Source organism: Amblyomma mixtum, chromosome 5, assembly GCF_055824585.1.
Source record: "Amblyomma mixtum isolate Tamu chromosome 5, ASM5582458v1, whole genome shotgun sequence".
NCBI lineage: Eukaryota > Metazoa > Arthropoda > Arachnida > Ixodida > Ixodidae > Amblyomma > Amblyomma mixtum.
Window position 1 is genome coordinate 179,051,814 of NC_143016.1, and position 15,873 is coordinate 179,067,686.

Below are 15,873 nucleotides of genomic sequence, written 5' to 3' on the forward strand. Positions count from 1 at the left end.
ATCTTATATGCAAATTTTTCGCCTTTTTTTTGCGAGTTCATCGATTACTCGGGAGCTTTTTTCACCGAAAAAATGTCACTACCAATAACACAGTTGTAACACGGTTAATACTTCAATACCGGGACAGCCATGCGCGACATTTTAGGTGACCTTTATCATGAAACACCGGGGATGACGACTTCCAGGATCACAAACATGCGGCCGTTTTGGAGGCCCCAAGCAAAAGTAATGAGAAACGCCAAAAGATGGCGACAATCGCGCTTCTCGCCATTGTTAAAACAATTCAAGACAAGCCGGTGTTCTTTTTTAGTCACCCTTTGCAACTTTGTTTGATCCGTGTACGTAGTGCGTGTTTCAGCTGAGTTCCCTCCAGAAATGGGTGAAGCTTTGATAGCGCATCTGAAGATGAAGACTTCGAAGGTTTCAAGTAGAAATAAAATGTTATCGACATACGGGGAGCTCTTTCGTTTTTTCTTTCTTTTTTGCTAAAACGTGGGCAGGTATGGCGTGAGTGTTGCCTTTTTCGAACACTTAGCGTTACTTAAGAATTGCTCACAGGTACGGTGCATTTCGCGATAGTCGCGCGAGCGTGTTTAATTAAGCCTCACCAGGTAAACGGGGTGCGTCTTATACACGGGTGCGTCCTATATACAAACTTTTTCAATGACAGCTTGCATATATGGCGGGTGCGTCTTATACAAGGGTGCGTCTTATACACCGGAAAATACGGTACTGGTTGGAAAAGGTTTCAAGAGGTAAAATTGAATTCTGCCTGTAAGCTAAGGCACCAAGTCGTCCACAGAACACGTCCAGGGTAGGGTAACTGAGCAGTGTTTTCTTGGGGGCTGGGTGGTTATGTAACTGGGTGTGTAACGGGGTGTTGCAGTAAAGATGTTCATTTTCTCATTAAAATTTGAATTTATTAGTTGCTGTTATCAACAAAAACGTAAATATGGTTGCCTTGGAAAAAACAATAAAAAAAGGAAATTTTTCTTGCAGCCTGCCATTGTGGCCTTTGTGAAACTTCTGTGTGCAGACTACCAGAAAAATGCAGAGCTCTTGATTCCTGGCTCCCAGCAAATTAATGCCCTCGTCGCAATGAATCAATGCTCATACAGCTCAGTGCGGATGGGAGGCTGTCACATAGCCACAGTCTAGGCCTAATCGTGCTTGGCTTGATCACAGCTCCCGCAACATGACTGATGTTTTCAAGCACAATCAAAAGAAAGTGAGGGTTGACACCCTCGGCTTCACTGAACTGTAAGAAGGAAAGCAAGTTAATGAAATACAAGCAAAAGCATTAATGTGCAAATTGGTTAAAAGGCATGATAGAACACTTTAGTGCACTATGCCTGCATAATGCACAAAGGCATTCATTATAAATAATATCACACTGCCGGCTCAAACAAAGGTGGTGCCCCCATGCTTGTCAACACGTTGTGACTGTTTCCGCTGCGTCTTTTTGCACAGGTGACAAAAATGTGTGGGCAGAAAAAAAGGAAATTTGATGAATTGCAAATGTTACAGACACGCAGACTCTGGAGTGAGAGCGAAACTTCTGTCGTCAGCAACTGCAGGCAGGGCTGGCTTGAAGACTTGTGACATCAGAAATGGAACAGAGTGGTGTACGGCGAAATTGCCGAAGCATTGCGCATGCTGGCCTAGGCTGCACAGTGTTGCGGGACACTCTGGATGTCAGCAGAACATCTTGCGTCATCCACCGCACGTGAGGGCAGTTTTGTCAGTGAGCACTGAAACATGCCCGTCCAACACCAGATGCTTCGATAGCCGCCGCAGTGGCTCAGTGATGATGGTGCTCGGCTGCTGACCCGAAAGACGCGGGTTCGATCCCGGCCACGGCGGTAGGATTTCGATGGAGGCGAAATTCTAGAGGCCCGCGTACTGTGCGATGTCAGTGCATATTGAAGAACCCTAGGCGGTCGAAATTCCGGAGCCCTTCACTACGGCGTCCCTCATAGCCTGAGTTGCTTTGAGACGTTAAACCTCCATAGACCATAAAACCAACCAGATGCTTTGATTGTGCTCGAACATCTCGGGTCAGATTGAGTCCGATTAGGATCAAAATTGCCTCTGTGACAAGGGTACTATAAGCTTCGTAGTGGCTTCTGTGGACTATCTGCCCCAATTTTATTTTGAATTCGGCTTGGCCTTAACTGTGGTTGCATGTCATATTAATGAATGGAAGTTTTCTCTAGCTTGGTGTGGTCTGCTTGGAAGCTGGACTGAGCAGGCCACGGAGTTCAGTGGGGGCCGCTGTTTCATTTCCTCGCCAATGCAGCCGAGAGCCGAGGCTGATGTGTTTCTGCCTGTATGGCTTCTATGTTTTCAGTGCTTGGTGCGCATTTAACCCTTTCAAGCGCTTTGCACGTAGTTTTGTAGGAAGCGAACCACTGCTATTACTGTGTGTGCGCTCCACCTAGCTGTGATTTCTTTGCTTCAGGTGAATTTGGCATCCTTCACGTCGCACATAAGATGGCTTTTTATGCTGTATTGCAAATGCAGTAAACAATATTTTCCGAAGAAATGAGCGAGGTAGCATGACGTCCACTGTTTTTATGCAGACAGTGTTTACCCTTGCTAATGTAACACTGATATTTCTTTAGCTATTTCAAGTGTGATCTGCATCTTTGAAAAAGAAAATGATTTCGTGATCCTTCAGATGTTTATGGTCAACTTGGTGCAAATGAGACAGACGCAACGAGGAGCGAACGGGGTGAATAGGACGAGCAATGCTTGCTCGTGAAATCCTGGAATTTTAATTTTAAAGTATCCATCAGCTATGACGCGTGTTACTAAATTTTGCACATTCCTGTAAAAACTTTATCGCTGGTAGTCTAGCGTTGGGATAGCAGTAGACTGCCTCTCCTGATGCCTGAATGTACTATTTTGGGTGGAAAAGTAATTCTCGATGTAAACAAGAAATGGTGCCCGAAAGGGTTAATGTCTGTGTATATTTGTTTGCCGTTTTTCTCTCCAGGTACGACACTCAGGGCAGTGCCTGCAGCAGCTTGGGAGGCTGTGCTTGACGACCTAGCGGTGTGACGCCATGCTCTTCAGCCAAGGTAATCTGCCAGGTTTTGCAGGGTCTGCTGTGGAGCTGCCAACACTGTGCTGCCACCTGGTGCAGAACTGAGCAATGCTGGGCTGTTCCAGCAGCACTGCCCATGTGAGTTCATGAAACTTTGGTGCGTGGTGCCTGGGTAACCTTTCTAGGAGCCAGCAGGCTGTACCTGGTGCTGTGGTAGGAATTCCATGCCAGTTGTGGCAAAGGGCAACTTGCAGCATGCTGCTCTGGGAGATTTTTAATGAAGTCGTGCAAACTGTACGCGTGAATGCATTTCTTCCGAGCAGCGGGGGTCACAGCGAAAGCCATGTGACGGGAGCTGCCGTCCGTTGGAGACAGCATGGCTTGCATGTTAGGTGAAAAGAAGGGGGACAGGATCGCGAGAAAGCAGAAGAAATTCTCCCCTACAGTATTTACTCGCGTAATGATCGCACATTTTTTTAAGAAAACATTGACGCAAATTTAGGGGTGCGATCATTACACAGGGGAAAATTTGTTAAAAAAATTGCAGGCGAGGCGGTTCGTCCTGTGAATTGTTTTGTGCCACGCTCGCTGACAGAAGTGACAAGCACCACACCGGTTGAAAATGGCTCCTGCGACGCAGAAAACGACGAGCAAACGCGCTCCCATGGTTGTCAGCAATTACTGAGCTCCCACATCGTATAATGGTGATTACGGTGGGCAGCTGTGGGGCAGCTTCGGTTTGTACCTGTTTCGGTTTGTCCTCCATGGTCTGTTTCGTGTTTCTTGGGTGTTGTCAGAAGTGTTTGGGCCCACTGCTCGTATTTATCTTTAACCAGGCTGGCTGTGGGCAGGGACTTTCTGAAAGCCTGCCAGTCTGGGAGTTGAACCTGTGTGAGCGGCCTTTTGAGGGGCCGCGTGTTAATTAGTGTGTTAATGATGCAGTGGTCACTGCCTAGTGTGTTATTCCATTCCACATGTTGGATGTGTTTGGAAAGTGTGAGATCAGGACACGTGTCCCGAGTCACAGAGTTTCCCATTCGAGTGGGATGCGCTGGGTCGGTCTGGAGGGTGATGCCTAGTGTAGAGATAAGCTCCGCTGGCTTTCTACCTCGCACCTCCCCCTTTTTGTAGCCCCATAATTGGCTGGGGGCATTGAGATCACCCACAATCAATAATGGGTCCCGACCCGCTATCTTCAGTGCCCGGCTGAAGATATCTGAGAAAGTAATATGTTTGAGCTTGGGCGGACAGTGTATGTTCAGTATGTGTACAGGGGGGTCAGAGCGTCGCAGGGGTAACACGGTGACCATAGTGTACGAGTATGTTATCTTTATGTCGAGATCTACCTCGTGTGCTGTGTACGACTCGTGTACAAGAATGCAGGTGGATGGAGCCTGCTGAAATGTGTTGTAGCTAGAAATTTTGGCTGTAGCCCCAGGTTCTTGAAGTCAACAATGCCTCATGAAATTCCAATGTTTCAAGGTATAGGCATAAGTGTGCTCATTACACGTGGTCGCGAAAGCCTCTACAGTTCCACTGTATTATGCTGAAAGGTTCCTGTTTTGTTTTACGAGTTGCCTGCTTAGTTCCCTGAGCCATGATGAAGGCTAGAGGCTGGCTGGCTCACCTCACCCACTGCGCTGACGCCCTGCACGATAACGAGGGGGTTGTCCTCATTTTTTCCTCGATAGCATCACGGCAAATTTTGGATGGTCAGCCTACTTTCTTTATGGGTTCTGCGCGGCTAAATAATTTTGGGCTAGCCTGTATCCAGGTTTAATGTTTTGGGTGAATTGCTGAGTAATGGACACAGTTGGTCGCTGAGTTATGGTTGTTACCAGCTGCTGCATTTGTGTTTGGATGATTTGTGCAATTATTGCTGGTAGTTGGGCCATGTGATCGGCCACACTTTGCTCAATATCCATCATGCGGCTTTCCAGATTTGCAGTGAGCGGAGCACTTGACAACGGGACGACGCTCGAGCACGCAGACGTGAATTCATCAGCGTCCTTCATTGTTTCCGAGACAGGTGGCTCTGCCCTAGCATTTTGTAGCGCATTCACTTTGGATTCTAGCTGCGCGTTCTGGTTTTTGAGGAACGCTAGCTCTTTTCTCAGCTCAAGTTCGAGAGGGGAAGGGGAGGGAGGGGAATAGAGGCGACACCCGCCCAGTTGCTTACTTTTGATGTTGAAAGTGGGTTGTTGACAAGGGGCAGAAAATCCCCGGCTTGGAAAGCTGGCGGCTTGGCATCAGTCGCGGATTTCACGTTTTTGGAAGCGGGAGGTGGTTGTTTCCTGCTTCCTTGTTTTCCGGCATCTTTGTCGGACTTTTCCGTCTTGTTCCCAGGCGACTTGCTTGGCTTGCTTGGTTGCCCCCCTTTGTTGCTGCTGGGCTGGCACTCTTGATTGTTGGAGACGCCGAAACTTGCCCTTGCAGTCCGTGGAGCTAGTCAAGTAGGGCTGCCCACAGGCCATGTAGCATGGGGCACAGTCATGTTCGTTTAGACCCTGCTCGTAGGTGCCTGCATGTTTCCCGCAAAATCCACATCTTCCGGTGTACGGGTGTGGGCAGTCGTCGACCCGGTGGCCGATGGTCCCACAGCGGTAGCATGCAGGGATCGTCCGTTTGTATTCTTGCACAAGTGTGCATTCACAGTTGTAATGCACATAGCGGGGCACCTTGCGGCCCTCAAAGGTGAGCACTGCTACGTTTGTGTTTCCCAGTTTGCGCACAAAGGCTATCTCACCTCCACGCCACTCCACCTTATTCTTGAGGGTAGCTGTCGTCTCATCAGCCCGCACCCTGATCACACCCCGGCACACCTCACCATTAAGCTTCACGTGGCCCCGAAATGGATGGGAGTCCGCTGCGGTCAAAGTCTTTAGTCAACTTATTGGCCGCGCCGATGTGTTGGGTCCCACAAACCACGCGGTTCTGGGTCCAGACTGGCCATATGATGAGCACGCCGCCAGTGCCTCCTCCCACATACTGGGTAATAGCCGCTCCCAACTCGCCGAGCCGGAAAATTGCCTTGAGGTCCATGGTTTTCCTTAGCTTGAGGACTACGATGATGTCTTCGGAGCTCATTTTCGGCGTCTCTTGCGGGCGCCAAAGAGCAGTCTTGTTATATAGCAGCAGCGAAGCGCAATCGCTGCTGGATGATCTGAGGCGGCCGGGAAGCCCACCTGCCTGCGTTGACTTGACGGACGCCATCGAGGCACCACCCTTGGATGTCTTGGGACGCTGGGTCTGCTTACTCATGGCAATCAGCTTGATGAGTCCTTCATCTTCGATGGGTGGAGAGTTGTCTTCAGGTTGTCGAATGTCGATTTGAGCCCACGGCGTTACAGTGGGATCGTAGCCGCGTTTGGTAGTGGTTGCCATAATGCGGTGGCCTCGGGGAAGTTCCCACGCCGATGGAATCGAGGCTGACCTTCGTCAGGTTTAACGTTTTGCGGTGTGGCGATGATGAAAAATTGCCATAAAACGGCCAGTTCCGGGCCTACCTGCTCAGGACCAGTACCAGCAGGTTCCTCTCGATGTTGGGAAGGTGATAGTAACGATTTCGGTGGGGTCACTCGAAAAGTTCCCCGGTTCCTGGGGAAAATAGCAGGAGACGATACGCCACACATGTGGTCGCTCTGCGCCCTAGCAGAGCCGCCCCCCGTCTTGTGACGTGCTTCTCTACACTAAAAAGTTGTTGCTGAAAATGCAAATTTTCTGACACCTTCATTGCCAGAAATTTTCTTTAGTATTGTTTATTTGGCGCTTTTTGTTTTTTTACTTGTTTTCTGTTTTGACTCGTAGAGAAAATGTTCGTGGGGAAGTTTATTTTCTGTACAAAAGTTAGTGCAAAATACGACACTTACAAGAAAGGTGGACAGGACAACGCGCTGTATTGGAAAGATACTCAAGTAACACTTGTTGCTGGGCTAGTTGGTGCATTATTCTTGGTACAAAAGTTAGCGCAAAACACAAGACACTCACAAGAAAGGTGGACAGGACAACGCGCTGTATTGGAAAGATACTCAAGTAATACTTGTTGCTGGGCTAGTTGGTGCATTATTCTTGGTACAAAAGTTAGCGCAAAACACAAGACACTCACAAGAAAGGTGGACAGGACAACGCGCTGTATTGGAAAGATACTCAAGTAACACTTGTTGCTGGGCTAGTTGGTGCATTATTCTTGGTACAAAAGTTAGCGCAAAACACAAGACACTCACAAGAAAGGTGGACAGGACAACGCGCTGTATTGGAAAGATACTCAAGTAACACTTGTTGCTGGGCTAGTTGGTGCATTATTCTTGGTACAAAAGTTAGCGCAAAACACAAGACACTCACAAGAAAGGTGGACAGGACAACGCGCTGTATTGGAAAGATACTCAAGTAACACTTGTTGCTGGGCTAGTTGGTGCATTATTCTTGGTATATATATAAATATATATATATATATAGCGAAGTATACGCTTCGTTAAAGGAAACACATTTATTCAACTCGACGTTTATATATATATATATATATATGTATATATATATATATATATATGACCTCCCCTCGAAGCCTTCTGTCTGTGCTCAATGGAGAGGCCCACGTATTAATGCTTAATATCAGCCGCACATGCTCATGCTCACTCCCGACACGTAATTGGGTGCAGCGTCAGTCTTGGACTCAGAATCACCGGTTGCGTCTTTGCAGCCTGAAAAACAATCTCACCACACTCCAGCGCCGGTGGTCCTATCATGGGACGCATTTAACTTTGGGCCCACCCTGACCTGCGTGGAGCTCGCCTCTCTGAAGGCCTTGCGGCTCGAGCATCGCAGTTGCCTTGCTCTAAGCGCCGGTGAACTAGGGTGCACTTCCTGGTCCCAACACCGGATCAACACCGAAAACCGTGGGCCTATTCATCACCAACCTCGCCGTGTCGCGCCAGCTGAACGGAGAGTCATCCAGCAGCACGTTTGCAACATGCTTGACCAGGGAATCATCGCCCCTTCTTGTAGCCCTTGGTCCTCCCCTGTCGTCCTTGTGCGCAACAAGGATGGAACACTCCGCTTCTGCGTTGATTATCACAAGTTAAATGCTATTGCTCATCTCGACGTGCACCCGCTGCCCCGCCTTGACGATGCACTTTACCGCCTGAAGGGGGCCCATTATTTTTCCAGCCTAGATCTGCACTCGGGCTACTGGCAGGTGCACAGACCTTTGGGCTAGTTGGTTCATAGCAGACACGTACAAGCGCTAAAAAAACACGGACAGAGAAGAGACTTGGACAACACGAGCGCTTTGTTGTCCAAGCGCTCGTGTTGTCCAAGTCTCTTGTCTGTCTGTGTTTTTTTAGCGCTTGTACGTGTCTACTGACAGGTGCCTGTTCACCCCGATGATGCGGAAAAGACGGCTTTCGTGACTCCCGACGGCCTCTACCAATTCAACCATATGCCCTTCGGTCTCTCAAATGCTCCAGCCACCTTTCAGCGCCTCATGGACCACGTCTTAGGCCATATGAAGCGAACTATGGCGCTGGTCTACCTGGATGACGTCATTGTCTATGCGGCCACATTTGATGAACACCAAAGGCGACTCAAACTCGTCCTCGAAGCCCTTACCTCTGCTGGGCTTCGCTTAAAACCAAATAAATGTTTCTTCGGTTTCGCAGAGGTCACGTACTTGGGTCACGTTGTGAGCCGGCATGGCATCCGTCCCGACCCGGAGAAGCTAAAAGCGCTTACGGCTTACGAAGCTCCCACCACTGCCAAGGAGCTCAAAAGTTTCCTCGGATTTGCTTCATACTTCCGTCGTTTTATACCCAACTTTGCCAAGCGAAGCGCTCCGTTGACTGCCCTACTGAAGAAGGATGCAGCGTGGAGTTGGACACCGGCCCAACAGCTCGCGTTCCTTGACGTCAAGCACACCCTCCTCGAGCCTCCTACGTTGCCCCATTACAACGAATCGGCCCCCATCGTCCTACATACGGATGCCAGCCAAGATGGGCTCGGCGCTGTCCTTCTGCAGGAAGACGAGTCTGGTGACCATAAAGTCCTAGTTTATGCCAGCTGCCAGCTTTCAGACGTTGAGCGCCGCCGCCACTCTTCAGAACTCGGGTGCCTCGCCGTTGTCTGGGCCGTCGAGAAGTTCCGTCCCTACTTGTACAGCCGTCACTTTACCATCGTCACGGACAATAGCGCTCTGACTTGGCTGCAGTCTGCCAAACACCTAAATGCCAAGATTGCACGCTGGTCCCTGCAACTTCAAGAGTATGATTTCACCATAGTGCATCGGCGTGGCTCTGCACATCAGGATGCCGATTTCCTTTCTTGCCACCCTTGTTCCATGACGGCTTTGACAGACCTCAGGACTGCGCAAGCGCAAGATCCCGACGTTGCTGCCATAATCCACTCCCTTGGCACCGCCGTCGGCGCAGGTCTCCGCAAACTGCGCCGGGTCTATCAAATGAAGGATAACCTCTTGTGTCATGTGAAGTGGTTCCGTGGTCGACCACCCGTGTGGTTGCCAGTGGTGCCGGCAACACTGCGGTCGCAAATCTTGCGCGGCCTACACAACGCTCCCACGGCTGGTCACCTTGGTCGCAGCAAAACCTACGCACGAGTGTCGGAGCGCTTTTGGTGGCCTAATATGTCCAGAGACGTCAAGGAACACGTGGCGTCCTGCCAGACGTGCCAGTTCAGGAAGTCATCCACACGAGTAACCAAGCCACCCCCGCAGGCGTTTTCGCCGCCGAGTTCACCTTTCGAACTGGTTGGACTGGATCATTTGGGCCCTTTCCCGAAGACACGCGCCGGCAACCGGTATATTCTGGTTGCGGTCGACTACTTCTCCAAGTGGGTCGAAGCACTGCCCGTTCCCGACACGTCGTCCGCTCATGCCGTCTTGTTTGTGGAACATCTTGTTCTTCGGCATGGTGTGTCACAACGCCTCATCACGGACCGCGGGAGCTGCTTTATGTCCCAAGAATTTGAGCGTGCCCTCCGCTCGTTTGGCATTGCGCATTCCACTACATCCGTCAATCATCCCCAGTGCAATGGCCTCGTGGAGCGTGTCAACCGCACCCTTACGGATATACTTGCCTCCTACGTCGCTCCGTCCCACACAAACTGGGATCGTTTTGTTTCTACTGCAGCTTTTGCACTCAACACTGCGGCTCAAGAAACAACGCATGTCACGCCGTTCTCAGTCGTCTATGGAAGAACGCCCTCCACCCCTCTCAACGCGCAGTTGGGCCTTCGCCATCCTACTGCGTCACCAACTGCCTGCGCCCAACGACTTCGTTCCGCCCGCCTCGACGCTCAGCGCAACCTTCTCACGGCCCATGCGCGTGCGCAAGTGGCCAATGCTGCAGCACCACCACTTCCCTTATTCCGGTCCGGTGACTTGGTCCTCGTTCGCCGCACCATCCGCGCGACTGGCCGTGCCGCGAAGCTCTTGCCCCGATACTGCGGCCCTTACTGAGTCGTTGCACGGCTCGGCCCCGTTACGTACCGCCTAGAAGACCTCCCCGAGCTTCGACCACGCGGTGTGCACCACATTTTTCCCGAACATGTCTCCAACATGAAGCGCTATGTCTCCGGCACCCACCGTGATCCCGACTTGGCTCCCACGTCCTCCCTAGTGCCGCCCTCCCGTACCAGCACCACGCCTCCCTACCGGAATGCCACACATAAGTGGAGCGCTGTGCCGTGAACGCAATCCCAAGTTCCGCGGTGTGCCCGTCCCGACTGGGCACATCGAAGCCACCCCATCGCCTACAGGACGACTAGACGAGGGCAAGCGCGGCGCTGCGCTTCCGCGGGCTGACACGAAGCCGCAAACGCGAATACCAATGCCGTCGCCCGGCTGTGCTGTAGGAACTGAACGTCGTACTAAGCTTGAGTTTAACGCCTTACTGGAACCACTTTCCGAAGGCGGGCAGAAGCCCTCGCAGTTTTCGTACGGCGAGGAGTCGCCTACAAGCAGCCCCAGGATCTACCGGGACCGTTTGGTGTCAGACAACACTATGTCATCACAACGTGACGATGCCTCCTGCACATCAAGCTGCGCCGGTGCGAAGAACCTCAGCCCGGGCTCATCGGGACGAGTTCGATGCCGCCTGCAAAGCGAAGCACGCGCTAGGGGACACCAGCGGTGTCTTCCCCCTCTCATGTCCCCCCCCCCGGTGGAAAGATGTAACGGCATACGACCTACGCTAACCAAGAGCGCGATGCGCTATACAATAAAGAAGAGGCGTGGGGCGAGCGCGAGGGGAGAGCGCGCGGCACTACCGCGAGAGGTAGAGAACGAAAGAGAACCGCCGCGGCCGGTTGTGTCTGGGTCTCCTGCGTTTCTCTGTGCCTTTCTCTGTGCGGGCCCGCCGTCCCGTAACATTATATATATATATATATATATATATCCTCCTGAGACCCGAAGTTAATTTGAGTGCACAAAAACTTTGTAGGGCTTCAGAATAAGCTGGTAGGAGTACAAAGGTGAAAAGTGAGAGATATTTTTTTCAACAGAACTAATAGTTTCAGCTCAGCACGATGTCCAATATATTGGACACTAGGACTCTAGCTGTATTTTCCCACCCAGTGGGCATGCCACAAAATACTTCAGATAAAGCTGTGAAAGTTGTGCGAAAAAATATTTATTATGACAAAAGTCAAAGTAGCAAAGCAAAGTATACGTCAACTGGATAAAAAAAGTTTCGCTGTGCTCACTTGCTGTGTGCCTTTTCGAAGCATCCTCTGTCTTTTGTTATGCAGAAGAACTGCTGACACTTTGTGCAAAAAAACTTTGTTTTCATAGTGCACCCCTCAAACCTGCAGCGCGCAGCGTTAGCTGCGTCAGACAACCTTGGGAAGTGGTAGGCACTTTTGTTGGTCATTGAACGGAATAGAGCCGATACCCTTCAGGACGTGGCGAACACGGTCAGCTTCGGTCATGGTGGCATTGACACGCCGGCAGAGAGCAAGTACATCCTCAGTGTAAGAAGTGTACGACTCGGCAGGGCGCTGGATGCGGTCAGCGAGCTTCTTCTTGGCGACTTCAGAGCGAACAGTCGGAGAGGCGAAAATCTGTCGCAACTGCTGCTTGAAACTTGTCCAGTCTGGAATATCCATCTCATGATTCAAGAACCATGTGCGTGCGACGTAAATCAAGTAGAAGGACACATTGAAGAGTTTAAGGGAGTCGTCCCAGCGGTTGAAAGAACTCATGCAGTCGTAGTTGTCAAGCCATTCATCGTCGCCGCGGAGGCCAGCAAACATCTGAGGGTCGCGTTGACGGCTGCTTACGGTCCATGTTGCGGGGGCAGCAGAGGGCGAGCGGCAGGAACCTGGGCCGTCGGCGTTCTCCTCTTGGGACATGACGGTGAGAGTGCACAAGCGGCGACCGGAACGCACCTCCAGGGAGAAGCGGGGAACGGGGATACGGGGAATTCAAGGTGCACCTCCACCACGTGTAAGGGAAGACTTCATGTAAGACGTTTATTCTAACCTTCTACCAGGGACGTGTTCCAAGCGAACAGCCCCAAGTGATGGTGCTGGGAATTTACAGGTGAAAGAGAAGGAAGTCGCAGCCAAAGAGGCAACGACGACGAAGGTGAATAAAGTGCACACAGTACTTCCTCATGTGGAGTATCTGGACTCCAAGCACTTTTTTTGCCATTTTCCATTCTTCCTTCTTAATTTCACGAAAGTCTGCGAGCTCCCTCTGTGGGAGCTCCAGAATGGTGATGTTCTTTAGCGTTCCTTGAATTGTGTCTATGAAGCCTCTTTTTTTGTATGGCCTTGCAGGCTGCCGCAAGTTGTGATGTGATGCTCGATGTTTCATTAGCCCACCAACGCCATCACAAGCATTTTTGCCATGTCCATTAGCTGAAAGCATCCATTTCGTCTCTTGACATTCACTGCGTTGTAGCTCATGAAACTGATATTTATTCTTGAAGTGAGCGGGAGCCACATACGTTATCTTGGTGGAGAGTGGCGTTCTCTTCGAGGTGTGCTTTGATTTTCGACAGAGCCAAGCATGCATGAGCTGAATCATGAGACATATCGTCGGAAATAACGGCGTAGTTCCAAGTCGATTCTGCTGACATGACAACGCAGGTAAACATGGTGACCTGCTTTTTCTGCCAATGGTACGCTTGTACTACGTCTGGAAGCACAACTGTCCAGTTTTCGGCGAAATCAAAATGCAAAACATTTGCACCTCTCTTGCAGCTGTGTTTTTCTTCATGTATTGCTCTTGCTTGCACAGATCTAATATAGTTGTGGGGAATCCATTTCGTGGCCATTCTTAGAAATTCTTTTCGTAAAGGAGGTCAGAGTTTTTTTGACTAGCTCACCATATTCGAAACAAAACTGCGCGAAGAAGACGGGACAAAAGAAAGGCACGAATACACACACACAAAGCGCTTTGTGTGTGTGTATTCGTGCCTTTCTTTTGTCCCGTCTTCTTCGCGCAGTTTTGTTTCGCTCTAACCATGAACCGACTAGCCCTACATCATGTCTTACTTCACCATATTCCCATGTAGCAGTCAACACCTCGTCCTCGGTGCTCATTTCAAAATTTTCCAAGGTGAAAATGCAGTAGGTTCTTGTCATATGCAAAGACTGCATATCTTTGGGAGAAAGCGACCTTCCGGTCTCGTTCTGCAGTCCCACGAGGCACGACTGAAAGCTTGCACAGCACACGCAAACACACACGTGGCACTGTGGCGAGCATTTCACCCACTTAGGACGCAAGGATATGAATTTTGTCAGGACAACCTGGGAGGGAGGGTGAGCTAGATTGTAGAGGCGGTATGCTTCTCGCAAGGACCGCGCCATGCAGCGTTTGGGCACCGATTCCTTCTCTCCCTCCTTTTCGATTCTAACAATATCCTTTTTGTTCAGAGTCTGTCTAGAGCAATCAAGTTCAACCATCATGAACAGTACGGTGGTAATGTCTTTCCGTTGTAGTTTACATCTTGTGAATCTCTCCTGTGTTGATCGTACACGTTCTTCATCCACCATCTTCTTCGATTTTTGGATAATATACCTCGTTGCCTCTGGAGTAACCTCCTGCACGTATTTCACGGTTAGATTGCATGGTAGCAGTGGCAGCAGCTGGCAACGCTTTTGAAGAGCAGCGACATTGATTGTCTTTACACTGCCAAGATTACGTCCTTTTTCAGTTTGCTGCTTCTGCCCTTTTGAGTAGTCTGCACGAAACATTCGCCGCGCAAATTTCTTCATGAATGCGGAAGCTCACCCCTTCCGAAGATTATCGTGGGACAGAAGAACAGGTGGCAGACGCTGTGACCAGGGCTGCTTTTTGAAAGAGGAGATGGACAGATGGATGGATTTTTAACACAGGCTGCGCACTGCCGACACTGATGCTGTTTCGGTCTGGAGTACCAACTGAGGCTGAAATACCAAGTATCCTTGTCGAGGGAGCCCGTAAAGAGCGGACACTCCCATAGGGCCCAGCAGCCCATTTGACTGCAGCGCACCAAGCGGGCGGAGTCTCATAACGTCCGGTTTCAGTTTCAGGCGTGCGCAGTTTGAATGCCAACATGCGCTGCGCCTTGCTGCGGGGGGCAAATTCCGGTTCCGGTTACAGGCGCACGCAGTTTGAATGCCTGTATGCGCTGCGCCTCGCTGCCTGGGGCGACTTCCGGTTCCGGTTTCAGGGGCGCGCGGTTTGAATGTTAGCATACACCGCGCCGTTGGCAGCGTATAATTAAATAGATTTCGAGTGCTTTTGACCAGCCATGAACGCAGCTGCATCACAGCCTTTGCCAAATATCAGCACTCCACAAAAGACACCAGGTTTTGTGTGAAATGAGAACATTTATTTTGTGCAACATAAACAAAGCCGATTCAATGACTTTTACCATTTGGTGCATCGTGTGGAGACTTCAGATACAAAACTTACGACACATGAGCTGATGTGCAAAATACAAAAACAAATAATGCACAGAAATTGCAACTCTCAAGAGGCAAGGAACAATACATAGGCAGAAAGTGAACACTAGTGTGTCGTACATTTACAAAGTGCGGCACATCATGCACTACACAACAGCGGCACCTACAGCAATACTGCGGAGACTGGCACATTTCTTGTGCACTTAAATCCAGCACCCCCCCACCCTTCAGGTCCTGTGGGCTTGCATTTCACGCCCTCTTCTCTCTTCAAGAGCAACCTTTTGGCAGTATATACCGAATCGATAAAATACAGCTATCGTGCGGGCATTAGAACACTGCTTTACTCTTTTGGCCTGTGGTTAAAGTAAATAAGCATGCAATTCACATTTCACACTCGAGTCCCTTGTTGGAAGTGAACAGCAGCTTGACAGATCGACCCCCCCCCCCCCCCCCCCCATGGAATGCACTTGATAAATTAGGCGGCACCTAGAGCAGTCCTGCAGAGGCTTGCACATTGCTTGTGCACTTAAATCCAGTCCCCCCCACCCTTCAAGTCCTGTGGGCTGACCTTCCATCCTGTGTACTTCTCTGAAAGATCATGTTGGGGCACGTTGGTTCCAAGTTAGCTGTATGCTTCAACGCAACATTTTAACCTTTAAATTTATCAAGTTGTACACCAGAAACTGACGACTGAAAGCAAACTTTGTCTAAATTTCTGTGCACAAATCTCACATGCCAGCATAAACGAATTCTACAATACATTTTCACAAACTTTTGCCAGCACTCAAGTGAACAAAAATCAAAATCCCCAATGCATAGGAGATGTCGCAGCAAAACATCGCAAACCCTCTCTAGATGTGCAGTATCCTCAACCAAAGCAAGAAAGTGGGTCTCAAGTGTTTGCACAAATGTGAATGCCCTTT

The 15,873-nt window shown here is 50.1% G+C and overlaps 2 pseudogenes across 1 annotated transcript in view; one reads left to right on the forward strand and one right to left on the reverse strand.

Annotated features, from left to right (window-relative positions):
* The window catches only part of LOC149344925 (uncharacterized), a 141,015-nt pseudogene that overhangs the window by 18,985 nt on the left and 106,157 nt on the right, over positions 1-15,873 (forward strand). The window contains exon 4 of the transcript XR_016283235.1: positions 2,999-3,083. The product of XR_016283235.1 is annotated as an uncharacterized LOC149344925 (transcript). The remainder of the gene's footprint in view (positions 1-2,998; positions 3,084-15,873) is intronic.
* LOC149344926 (uncharacterized) lies at positions 12,591-14,257 on the reverse strand (annotated as a pseudogene).